Here is a 14,246-nt window from a genome sequence, read left to right as displayed (position 1 = left end):
ACTCAGAGTAAAATGTGTGGTGTAAATACGGCCATATTAGTCAAAACGTTATGATGAACCTTAAATAAGTAGATGATTTTTTTACAAAACATTTTCCTCTGAAACTACTGGGCCAAGTTCATTAAAGATAGAGACAATTGTAAGCAGCAAGAATGTTCAGTAAAGTAAAATCTACAAACACATCACCATCACCAAAACACAATTTTGTCATGAATCCATCTGTGTCCTTTGTTTAATATGCACATAGACCAAGGTGAGCGACACAGGCTCTTTAGAGCATCTAGTTTCTCTTTTCTTTATTTTCGCCCATTATTCTCTATTTTTTTCATGTTTAAATATCCTATTATTCTCCTTATTTTTGTCCCATTTTTCTTTATTCTTTGATTTTTAATCCATTATTCTTTATTCTGTAAACCACATCCACACCATTTCTTGATATTGATATAATATACTTGAAGTATGTGAAAAGATAAGCCTATTCAGTCCCACCTGTGATTTTTTCATTACATTTTGTGTGAAGGAACAAAAAATGATTAAAAGAAATTAAGGGTCACCGACTTCGTTATGTCACTATAGCAACTTCAGTTTCGTGTTTTCCCCGAAATATACAATATTTTTTTGTTTTTTTGTTTTTAGAAACTGCAATAATCTAATAGTATCGAACCTACAAGCATAATTCTTTTTTAGAACATACGATTTGTATCTATCAACTAAACATTCTAGAATTTTTGGTGTTCTGATCCGTAAAAATATGATTTATCTCATGCCTGCAAATAATGATACGCAGGACTGATGTATGCTGCCATTACATCAAAAATGTAATCCTTGCAATTTTGAGTTAACAACTTTTATCCTTATTATAAAGTTACTGAATACAAATCCCTCTTAATTCAGCCACACATCATCTGTGCATGTTCGTGCAATTATAGTTCATCAATCATTGAATTGGTGCACTGAAATTGTGGTGTTAATCATTCAATATTGACATCAGTGTTAGAAAGTTTAATGGATACTAGTTCACATAGGAAATATATGAGTAAATATGACAAGACAACTGTATGTTATGACACTGGTAAGAATGATCTACAAATTATTGAAGGCTATCGTAGCACTTATAAACGTTTGATAAGAGTGAATACCATTGTTTGTATAACAAACATACGGAACGCCGGAACTGTCTTATAGTGTAAATATTTAATGTGTTTTGTCGCTTTGCCTTTACGTCCTGTCATATCTACTTTATGTTATGTACATGTGCCTTTATTTCCTGACATTGCATCTCTGTGTTACGTCAGATTAATTATTTGTTTGGTCAATCAATTGTATGATATGTCTTTGCTAAACTTTGTTGTGTGCAATAGACATTACATTATGCTATAACTACTATATATTCTGTGAATACCTCCAAACTTTATGATCAACCACCTTTACATTCTTTCATAATTTCTCTATGTTGTGTCTATTCTTCATCTACGTAAGTCAGTTAATACTTGCGTCCTGTCTCAAATGTGATTCTTATGCTGAATATTCTAAACGTTTTGTTTTGATACATCTTTGTTCTATTAAACTTCATTATATTATAGTCTAATGGCTTTATGTTGTGTTTATACATATGTATCTCCAGTGAAAAACATAATACATCATGGTATAGTTCATATGCGTTTTGCCGAACATTTGATACTCTCTGTTAGCGTTCATTACGTCATGTACAGATGCCTTTTATTTTATGTTCAAACAACTTATCTATTATGTGCAAACACTTATAACGTTTTGTGCAAACAACTTATACGTTTTGCGCAAACATCGTTTACGTTATGTGCAAACACCTATTACGGTATGTGCAAACACCTAGTACATTTTGTGAAAACACCTATAACGTTATGTGCAAACACCTATTACGTGATGTTTAACACCTATTTCATTATGTGCAAACATCTATTACGTTATGTGCAAATACCTATTACATTATGTGCAAACACCTATTACGTTATGTCCAAATGCCTATTGCATTATGTGCAAACACCAATTACGTTATGTACAAACACCTATTACGTTATGTGCAAACACATATTACGTTCTGGTAAACGCTTTATTGACACAGATTAAAACAAAACGCATCAATGATATACACTTTGAAAATTAAGAAAATTACAAGTTTGAGCTTTCTAAAAAGCTGTGGACTGCTTCGCTGTAAATATGTGTGCATCGGGTTGTTGATTTGGGATTGGAAATGTGGTATTTTTAGATATTGATTGATGTAAAAATGCTATAAAATTTTTAGTTTTTAGGGGAAATTATATTGTTCTTCTTTACGAGTGTGCGTTATACACCCATGCTTTAAAAATTTTGTTCACTTTACTTGTTGAAAATTAAAACATTTACAAATATACAGAATTGACTCTAGTTTCCAAAAAATGCAACCGAAAGGAACAATACAATATAAAAAGAAGATTTGGTATGAATGCCAATGTGACAACTCTTCACAAGAGACCACATGACGCAGAAATTAAAAACGATATGTCACCGTACGGTCTTTACCAATGAGCAAAGCCCATTCCGCACAGTCAGCTATTAAAAGGCCCCGAAATGACAAATGTAAAACAATTCAAACCAAAAAAAAACTAGCGGCCTAATTCATGTACCAAAAAATGAACTAAATACAAATAAGTAACACAACGACAAACGACAACCACTGAATTACGGGCTTCTGACTTGGGACAGGTACATACGGAATGTGGCGGGGTTAAACATTTTGATGGGAGCCGAACCCTCCCCTTAACAGGGGACAGTGGTGTAACAGTACACCATAAGAACAAAGTATAAACACTAGTTGAAAAAGGCTTAACTCATGAGTTGGATACACATAGAAAAACATCTAACAAAAACATAGAGAGGACGTGGCCCAGTAATTGTACGTCCCAACGAAAAAAGCATACTAAGTACAGATCTGAGAGTGCTCGCAGTTATTAACAGCCGTTAGTTCAAAGTTCACATTGTTTCTCCCGTCTGCAACCTCGGACTAGAAATATAACGGGTGTCAGAATGATTTGTTATTACCCTCCCAGTTGGCTATTCTAGTGAGAAACGTATACCCTTTTAATGCTACTAATGCAATAACGTCTCCCGTGATTTATGTAGCAGCTAAGGAATCCTGCAATTTTTTTTAGATTTTATTGTCGTTCATTTCCCATAACAGTCGTGTATATTATTCTGAATAACCTTCCTAAGACTTACTATTTGCTACGTCCCTGACAAGGCGTGTTGAGACGGATGGGTGTCCTGAAAAGGGAAGGGGGGTGGTTAGGTGGCCCCGCCCTTCTTATCACAAACTTTTTAAAAACTAACAGGGATTATAGGTATGATAAGTTATTGCAACTGGCCCCCTATTTTCATTGAAATTAGAATGAAGAAAAATCCAAGCAATATGATTATTTTTTAAAAAATGATATGGTGTCTCATCTTACACAAAGTCAATGTAATTTTTCTTTGTCAGTGTGTGAAAATTATTAAATACCTCTCTCTTAAAACGTAGCTTTTATGAAAATCAGAAGTGATCGCATCATGGCATGCATGCAGTTTGAGAAATTTTTAACTATGAGCGGACCTCTGAGGAGCGGACACGAGAACCACGAAGATATTTCAATGTTTTGTTTGTTGGAAGCAAATAATTTTCTGTTTTCAATATATTCGTGGTACTCGCGTCCGCTCATGTCAAATAATTCTACACCAAAAAATCCTTGTTTTACGGATAGGTCGATTGATATGTGAACCAAGGACCGGAACGAAGTTGCATTTCCGAATCTGCATGAGTATTTTATTTTAACTCAGGTGTTCGTGATTGAGTTTAAAGTTAAATGCCGGAGAAAAAAAGATTTTTTGTTCTTTATGTTATTTTTAAAGTCGGGGAAAGTAAAGGAACATGCGATTTTGCAACATTTTTAAGTGTCACTGACACTTTCAGTGTTGACAACCAACAACCAACAAACTATACATTTAACTAAATTAAATGAATGTAAATTAACCATATCAAATTAAAACCCTTTTTATCCGTGTAAATACGGTAAATGTAACTGGAAATTTAGATTGATTTCACGTGGAAACTTGAACGGAGGTAATTTCCCCTGTCAATGAATTTTAAAGGGAATTATTTGAAATACTTCTTTGTGGATAATTTTAGAAATAAAAAAACTGGATTTATTAAATAAAATGATAAATGTTTCAAATGTATAACACGTCTAAAATAGAAATGCTGTTAGGATTAGATAAAATTTTGCAACTTTGAAAAAGGGTATGCAAGTATTGTAAACCTATTAAAAAATAAAAAGACAAATATAAGACTATATATTATCTCAACAGCAATTTAAAGGCCGACTTTCAAGTTCCTACGAGGCAATGCATATGCATGCTTCATTCAATATCATCAAAAATGCATTCTGTTATACGCGGATATTAGCTGATCAGCTTTTACTTGCAGAATACTGACAATACAATATGTTGGAAGTTTCAGTTATGAACAAAAAAAGTTTTAATTAATTCTATCTTTTCTGTGACTATTTCATTTCTTTTCACTATTTCTGTTTTACAATCTTTCTTCTAATTATAAAAGAACATGAAGAAGTGGCTATATGATAAATAAGGTACTTGATAACCCATAAAAGGCTAATATTACTAATTTTTGTAAAAGAAATACATTCGATTTATCATTTTCAGGATTGCCTAAAGATAATATGTTATTTTTTAATGATATCTTTTGTTTTAGCGAGAGAAATTTATGTATTACTGAAAAATTATTACACCAGGGTTTTCGATATCACAAACTAGTCAAAACATTTACTAAATTTTATCATCGGTACAAGGACATTATTCGTAAATATAACTCAACATGCAGACATCTTATACGTTCATAACATCCAATCTGTTATGGTAATTTTCTTTACAAAGCACAAAAATGTCAGTATACACCTCAAAAACTAACAAAACCTTTAAACTGACTTATTAAGAAGGCATATAGTTACGATACTGTTGTCAGGTCATTAAAGATTGCATATTTTGGCTTTAATATTGATTCACTTATAGGGTCTTTTCGTCGGAATTAAACACATTTATTCTAAAACCAGTTGTTGGCATGACACGGGTTATGTTCTTCTCATATATTTTATGATGGTATAATACTAAACCCTAACGGGAGGAATTGTGCTTGATAGTCATATGATAAAGACATAATCTTTCAATCAGTTTAATTGAGGTCTGGAGCTGGCATGTCAGTAACTGCTAGTAGTCCTTTGTTAATTTATGTATTATTGTCATTTTGTTTAGTTTCTTTTGTTACCTATTCTGACATCGGACTCAGACTTTTCTTAAACTGAGTTTTACTGTGCGTATTATTGTGTGTTTGTTTTTTCTACATTGGCTAGAGGTATAGTGGGAGGGTTGAGATCTCAAAAAACATGTTTAACCCCGCCGCATTTTTGCGCCTGTCCCAAGTCTGGCCTTTGTTAGTCTTGTATGAAATTTTAATTTAGTTTCTTGTGTATAATTCGGAGTTTAGTATGACGTCCATTATTACTGAACTAGAATACATATTTGTTTAGGGGCCAGCCGAAGGACTCCTCCGGGTGCGGGAGTTTCTCGTTGCATTGAAGACCCATTGGTGGCCTTCGGCTGTTGTCTGCTCTATGGTCGGGTTGTTGTCTCTTTGACACATTCCTCATTTCCATTCTCAATGTTATTTTATATATTTATCTTTTGACTTAGATCACACAAAAAAAATATAAAAGAACGCAAAATCACCGCCCACTTTCCTCTCGGTCCTAGTTAAAAAATATCACTGCGTAGACCAATTAACAATACAGCTGTACAGTTTACATCAATTTACTCAATGTTCAAAATAATATGGATGGTACTACTTTTTACTCCATAAGGTGACGATTTATATTATAATTTTAAAATATTTCTAAGAGAATTAAATAAATGGACGTTTATGTAAAGTTTGTAAGTCAGCAGCCAAGTTAATACATCAATAATTTCTACTCTAGTAATTCTCAGCTAATTTTTTTTTTGTGTCCCGGGTACAGAGGTAAAGGGCGTGCATTCGTCCTCCCGTTAGTTAGTCTGCTTTGTATCAGGTAAAAATTTGTGATCAAGGTAATTTACCCATGAATTTTTGTCACACCAACTTGAAACTTAAAATACAAGTTATTTACGATGAGATCTTTCAAATTATAGAATTTAGACACCCCACCCAATTTAATGGTGCACAGAACATAGAAATATGAAAGCGCAAAATAAGTATTATCTGCAGTGATAGTCTCTGGTTAAGTAGTTTACTTTACCCCGAATTAAGTTGTGGTCACATACAGTTGAATCACATAACACATGGTAGTTCTATCGGGGCATGGTGCTATGGACACATAGCATTGATTATTTTTATATATAACCCCGTACATGCATAAAAATATCAAAGTAAAATCGACTAAATGTTCACACACTTTAAATATCAGGCAACCAAAATCTCTGTAATGACAATTTAAGTTACAATTAAGCATTTGCAGATATGTAAACCATCTTTTTATTCAATGAATAACTGCATGTATGGTTTTAACAACCTGTTACGTATATGCGAAAGAAAAGAACTACTGGTTTAAGTTAAAGTACTCAGTCTTTGGGCCAAAAAAAGGAATCAATTGAAACCTTACCCATGAATGAAACTGTCTATTCCTCAGATCTTGCATAAGTGAAACAAACATTTTTTGCGAAAAATGAGTGTGTGGGGGGGGGGGGGTGGGGGGGTGGGGGGGTAGCTTATCGTACCTAATCCCTGTTAGTTTTTAAAAAGTTTCAGATAAGAGGGGCAGGCCCCTTGATCCTTGATCACCTCCCCCCCCCCCCCCCCATCAGGACACCCACCCGTCTCAATACGCCTTGTCAGGGACGGAGAAAATAGTAAGTCTTAGGAAGGTTATTCAGAATAATATGCATGACAGTTATGGGAAAAGAACGACAATAACATCTAGGAAAATTGCAGGCGTCATTGCATTGGTAGCATTAAACTGGTACACATTTCTCGCTTGAATAGCCTACTGGAAGGGTAATAACAAATCATCCTGACACCCGTTATATTTCTAGTTCGAGGTTGCAGTCGGGAGAAACAACGGGAACTTTGAATTAACGGCTGTTAATAACTGCAAGTATATTCAGATCTGTACTTAGTGTGCTTTTTTCGTTGGGACGTACAAGTACTGGGCCATGTTCACTCTATGTTTTTGTTAAATGTATTTCTTTGTGTATCCAACTCATGAGTAAAGCCTTTTTCCAACTAGTTTTTATAGTTTGTTCTTATGTTGTAATGTTACACCACTGTCCCATGTTAAGTTTTAGTTTAAACATATTTTATTTACTCAAAGTGAAATGGATTGGATACAAGTAAACCATACTTATGAAGTCCGCTCCGAATAACAATAAATTACAATACAATATTATTAATATGAGCATGCAATAATTCAAAATATACAATACAGTCCCATGTTAAGGGGAAGGTTCGGTTCCCATTAAAATGTTTAACCCCGCCATATTCTGTATGTACCTGTCACTAGTCAGGAGACCGTAATTCAGTGGTTGTCGTTTGTTGTTGTGTTACTTATTTGTATTTAGTTCATTTTTTGGTACATAATTTAGACCGCTAGTTTTTTGGTTTGATCTGTTTTACACTTGTCATTTCGGGGCCTTTTAATAGCTGACTGTGCGGAATTGGCTTTGCTCATTGGTAAAGACCGTACGGTGACCTATCGTTTTAATTTCTGCGTCATGTGGTCTCTTGTGAAGAGTTTTCACATTGGCATTCATACCAAATCTTCTTTTTATATTGTATTGTTCCTTTCGGTTGCATTTCTTTGAAACTAGAGTCGATTCTGTATATTTGTAAATGATTTAATTTTCAACAAGTAAAGTGAACAAAATTTTTAAAGCATGGGTGTATAACGCACACTCGTAAAGTAGAACTACATAATTTCCCCTAAAAACTAAATACTTTTATAGCATGTTTATATGAATCAATATCTAAAAATACCACATTTCCAATCCTAAATCAACAACCCGATGCACACATATTTACAGCGAAGCAGTCCACAGCTTTTTAGAAAGCTCAAACTTGTTATTTTCTTAATTTTCAAAGTGTATATCATTGATGCGTTTTGTTTTAGTCTGTGTCAAAAAAAGCGTTTACCAGAACGTAATAGGTGTTTGCACATAACGTAATATATGTTTGGACATAATTGAATAGGCATTTGCACATAACGTAATAGGTGTTTGCACATAACGTAATAGGTGTTTGCACATAACGTAATATATGTTTGGAAATAATGGAATAGGCATTTGCACATAACGTAATAGGTGTTTGCACATAATGTAATATGTATTTGCACATAACGTAATATATGTTTGGACATAATGGAATAGGCATTTGCACATAACGTAATAGGTGTTTGCACATACTGTAATATGTAGTTGCACATAACGTAATAGGTGTTTGCACATAATTGAATAGGTGTTATACATAACGTAATAGGTGTTTGCACATAACGTTATAGGTGTTTGCACAAACTATAATAGGTGTTTGCACATAACGTAATAGGTGTTTCCACATAACGTAAACGATGTTTGCACAAAACGTTATAAGTGTTTGCACATAATGTATTAGGTGTTTGAACATAATGTAAACGGCATGTTCACATGACGTAATGAATGCTAACAGAGAGTATCAAGTGTCCGGCAAAACGCATATGAACTATACCATGATGTATTATGTTTTTCACGGGAGATACATATGTATAAAAACAACATAAAGCCATTAGACTATAATATCATGAGGTTTTCATAGAACAAAGATATATCAAAACAAAACGTTTAGAACATTCAGCATAACAATCACATTTGAGACAGGACGCAATTATTAACTGACTTACGTAACGGAGGAATAGTCACAACATAGAGAAAATATGAAAGAATGTAAAGGTGGTTGATCATAAAGTTTGGATGCATTCACAGAATATATAGTAGTTACAGCAAAATGTAATGTCTATTGCACACAACAAAGTTTAGCAATGACATATCATACAATTGCTTGACCAAACAAATAATAAATTTGACAAAACACAGAGATGCAGTGTCAGGAAATAAAGACACATGCACATAACATAAAGAAGAAATGACAGGACGTAAAGGGAAAGTGACAAAACACATTAAATATTTACACTATGAGACAGTTCCGGCGTTCCATACAAACACAATTGAACCACTCCTGCGAGCTCGAGGTCAGCCTTTTCATTTATTGTGGTTTGTTTTTCTAAATCTTTATTCAATTTTTTCCTGTTCAAATTCCTGTGTTTTCCTGCATATTTTCATATTCGAAACATTTTGAAAGTGTAATTCATGAGAAGTGGATTTTCATAATTTTCCTTCTAGTACCATGATATTTTACTTGAAAAGTTCGATAAGTTTTATTTTTCAGCAAAGCAAAATATAAGCAAAATTATATTTTGCTTGAAAATTTGTTCATTTTTTTCAATAAAGGAACACATTTCTAAATCTCCTTGATTTATATATTAATTTTCAACTTCTATTAAAATCATCTATGTGACTCTAAAAACCTATTATTGAGTAGTGTGAAAAATGGTTATTTATGCCCAAAAATAAAAGGATCTAACTAAGTAAGGAACTGTATTTTGGAAAAGTCGTCACAAAAATAGATTAAGCACGATTTTAACGAACGTAATCTATGTATTACTGGTAAATCATTAAGCCAGGTATTTCGTTACCACAAATTACTTGAAACCTTTACTAAATTCTTCCATAGATATAAAGATTTGGTTTTGAAGTTTGGTTGTACCAGAAGAAAACTTATTTCAAACGGGATAGCACATCCTCATTTTTTACGGAAATGTTGTTTACCGTGCCCAGAAATTTAAAAACGATCCTTGTAAACTTATCGATCCTTCAAATAAGCTTATTCTAAAAAGTTACCAATTCAACATTGTAATTAGATATATTGTTTTTATTAGTATTAATATTGATTTTTTTATCAGTAAATTTTAAGCAAACCAAATATTATTGTTATATACATATACACATTTATGAATCTACAATCTGAGGATACCTGTATCTTGGCAATGCACAAGGTCATATTTTCTCTGACTGTTTATGATGTCTTTACACTGAATCCATTGGATGTTGGATATGTAGTGATTGATAATTTGGTCTTAGATGCATGATTTTTTTTATTAGTTATTTGTGGCTTTGAACTAGCTGCCAGTAGTTTTGAGTACTATCAGATCAGTATTTAGTGTCTTTTTGTTGTTAAGATATACAAGTACCATGTCCACTCTGTGTTTTTGTTAGCTGTATATTATTTGTATCCTTCTGATGAGTTAAGCCTTTTCCAACTGATTTTTATAGTTCGTTCATAGGTTGTACTGTTACACCACTGTTCCATGTTAGGCGGAGGGTTGGGATCCCGCTTACATGTTTAACCCCGCTACATTCTGTATGTATGTGCCTGTCCCAAGTAAGGAGCCTGTAATTCAATGGTTGTCGTTTGTTGATGTGATACACATTTTTTTCGTTCATTTTTTTAACATGAATTAGCCCGTTTTACATTTTGTCATTTTGAGGCCTTTTATAGCTGACTATGCGGTATGGGCTTTGATCATTGTTGAAGGCCGTACGGTGACCAATAATTTCTGTGTCATTTGGTCTCTTGTGGGGAGTTGTCTCATTGGCAATCATACCACATCTTCGTGGATAAGCGGAAGATAATTTGGATGCACGCGTTGTGCACTCTTGAAGCTGATGAACGCACTGAGATAAATAAAAACAGGTTTTCATACAATTATTACAATAAACGATTAGATATGATAGTACAAAATGTACAGTAAGCTACAAACATTTCTTATCAACATCCAATTTCACCTGGATGGCTGCATACATCTTATGAAACAGATTGTCTAGCGAAATATCGAGCGAAATATAAAGTGAAGCTTTTATATATAACAATTAGTGTTATTATATTCATTAATATTCCAAAACTTCATTCTTGAACATTGATATAATAAAATTTTGTAACTGCATCAGTTCATTTTCAATGATCCACGCCTATGTAGATTGTTGCTGTTTTAAGATCCTAGATATGTATAATAGGATGCCGTGTACTAATGAGTATATATGTCTTAACATGTTAGGTGTGTGGTGAAAATTGTCTGTAAGTTCGTCTCTCGCGAGATTGAGATGACTTACAAATCACGTCTGTTTGTACAGATGAATTTGAGGGTGATAATGTCCTTAACACTGTTTGGTTATTCTATATGAATTATGATTTGATCGTCCTTGTATCTTTACTACATTTATAACATGTATAAAGATAAGATATGTAAGTTGTCGGCACCTGTTTATGCACAATCTATACAGATAAACTATAAATAGAATTCACATCTGTGTATACATTATCTATATATCAATATGCCTGCTGCTAGTTGAAACCATAGTAAGTAGAACTCATGATTCAATCAAAAGCTGTGTATGTTAAAAAAAATGCTCATTAAAAGCTTTCTTTTTGTGTATTGGATTTAAAGTAGTGGTTAAATTAGCATATTTTTCTAAACATGCTTATTGTATGGTCGTCGAAAAATATAAAAAAAAATGTAAGGAGATGATTTAAAAATCGAATTTGCGGCTGGTACTGTGACATTGTTTTGTTTGTCTTTTAAGTAGTTATATATATACCATTTGAGTTAAAAGATATCTCACATAGTTCTGAAAGAGGGGCGAAAAATACCAGAGGGACAGTCAAACTCATAAATTGAAAATAAACTGACAACGCCATGGCTAAAAAATAAAAAGACAAACAGACAAATTATAGTACAGAAGACAACAAAGAAAACTGAAGACTAAGCAACACGAACCCCACCAAAAACTGGGGGTGATCTCAGGTGCTCCAGAATGGTAAGCAGATCCTGCTCCACATGTGGCACCCGTCGTGTTGCTTATGTTATTACAAATCCAATTAATTGGGCTTGCTCATTTTTCCATATGTCTTGAATATCTGCAAAAATAGTCTAAAATTAGAGACGTTCTTTCTTACTGACAAATCTGAAAGTGTTAAGAGAAATATAATGCCAAGAACTCCATAAATAATCATGAGTTCACTAAACAGACAACGGCAAAAACATTTTTTTTAAATGTGTTCCAAAACGTTTAGCAAAAAATCAAGCACAGTCAAATTTAAAGACATGTATGTTAGCAAAGCGGATTAAATATTACTTATACTATCAAGTATCTTTTGTATTTCAATAACAGTTAGTCCAGATTGTGTGTTATTGTTATCACTACAAAAGTGAATTTGGTTTGTGATTATGGTAGAAGAGTAATTGACTAATTATTTGGAGAATTTACGGGCTTTATCAATTTAATAGATAAAGATGGTAAAGTATATTACAGGTAATATGTTTAAACGCTTTAATTGGGCTTGCTCATTTTTCCATATGTCCTGAATATCTGCAGAAATAGTTTAAATTTAGAGACGTTCTTTCTTACTGAATTTTTTTTTAAGGAATTTTGGTCCTCAATGCTCTTCAACTTCGTACTTTATTTGGCCTTTTCAACTTTTTTGGATTCGAGCGTCACTGATGAGTCTTTTGTAAAAGAAACGCGCGTCTGGCGTAAATAAAAAATTTAATCCTGGTATCTATGATGAGTTTATTTAAACTACACAGCGATCATGGTTAAACATCCATATTTATAAATGTCAATACAATTATCTGTAAAATTATTAAAACTAAGATATTCCCCCCAGATATATCAAATATGCAATGAAGTTCCTGTTACTATACTCTTTCTATGCAACTACGGACCTATGCACCAACTCTTCTCATGCTTTCGTCATATCTGAAAATACGATTGATGTTATGCTTTAAATATTAATTTTGAAATTTCATGTTATAACATAGTAAGTCTAAACAACATATAATTAACTCTCGATTTATCTAACTCGGTTAATTCGAAATTTTCGAATATCTTCAGAAAAAGCGGATCAATATTATTATTGATTTAAGTTTTCTGCTGTTTGTATATTGAAGTGATCGCTACATGATCTAGTTCCCAGTGGAGCTTTAAGATTGTTTGAAACAATTAGAATCTTTCTTAGTGACATTCCAAACTACATTGCATCAAATTTGGACTAGTAATCTGGTAACATTGATGTTTTAAATGGTCTTGCTCATTTTTCCAGATGTCACTAATTTAGGTTTTCAACTGTCGGTTTATTGACGTAATATCTAGTTCACCTACCAGTGGAGCTTTTAAATTGTTTGACACAAATGGCATTCTTTCTTTCTGACATCCCAAACTATATGTAACATTGATTTACATTATCATATGTAAATTAGATAAAATTATAATCCTTCACATTCAACTGTTGTATTCTTCCTGATGTATATCGAATATATTGTGCAGGTTCTTGAATTATACTGTACATATGCAGACTAACTACAGACTTTGAACACAGATGAATATCTTTAAACAAACAAATCAACTTTCAGCTTTCATCACCGCTGGTAAAAGGAATAATTTGTTATGTTTTATATATATAAATAAATTTAGAAATATTATATAATTTGATATAAAGTTTAAACTACACATGTATTCTTTTGACATTTTCACACTTTCGAAATGTATATTTCCCCTTGTTTGGCTTCAAGATTTTGAATTATATTCAAAATTCCTGATCGTATTCTTTCTTTGGTGTGTCCAGTTTGGACTAGTGATCTTGTAACATTGATATCTTTTGAATAGATTTGCTAATTTTTTCCGTATGTCTTGAATATCTTTAGAAGATGAGGATCAATATCATCACTGATGTAAAATTTCAAATGTCAGTTTATTGAAGTGATATCTTGTTCAGCTACAAATGGAGCTTTTAAATTGTTTTGAAATGAGAGGCATTCTTTGTTACTGACATTCTAAACTACAGAGCGATCAGGGTTTACCTTCAATATTTTTAGACGTCAATAAAATTACCTGTATAATTAATAAGATTAAGATGTTCTATTTTAATATCCAGATATATCGAATATGCCGTGAAAGTTCTGTTATTATACTCTTCATATGGAACTTTTAAAGATGTGATTATCTATAAACACAAAAATCAACCTTCTCTTTCGTCATCCGTGATAAAAGAACAATTCTTATGTTATTGTTAT

At 32.7% G+C, this 14,246-nt stretch overlaps 1 protein-coding gene across 1 annotated transcript in view; it reads right to left on the bottom strand.

Annotated features, from left to right (window-relative positions):
* Positions 1-12,732: 12,732 nt before the first annotated feature.
* Positions 12,733-14,246, bottom strand: part of LOC127724515 (heavy metal-binding protein HIP-like) — a 31,788-nt gene continuing 30,274 nt past the window's right edge. The window contains exon 4 of the transcript XR_007992535.1: positions 12,733-12,933. The gene's annotated coding sequence lies outside the window, so the exon portion shown is untranslated. The remainder of the gene's footprint in view (positions 12,934-14,246) is intronic.

The sequence above is a fragment of the Mytilus californianus genome, unplaced genomic scaffold (assembly GCF_021869535.1).
Source record: "Mytilus californianus isolate M0D057914Y unplaced genomic scaffold, xbMytCali1.0.p SCAF_14, whole genome shotgun sequence".
NCBI lineage: Eukaryota > Metazoa > Mollusca > Bivalvia > Mytilida > Mytilidae > Mytilus > Mytilus californianus.
Note: the sequence above shows the minus strand (reverse complement) of the source record. Positions and strands in the feature narration are given on the sequence as shown.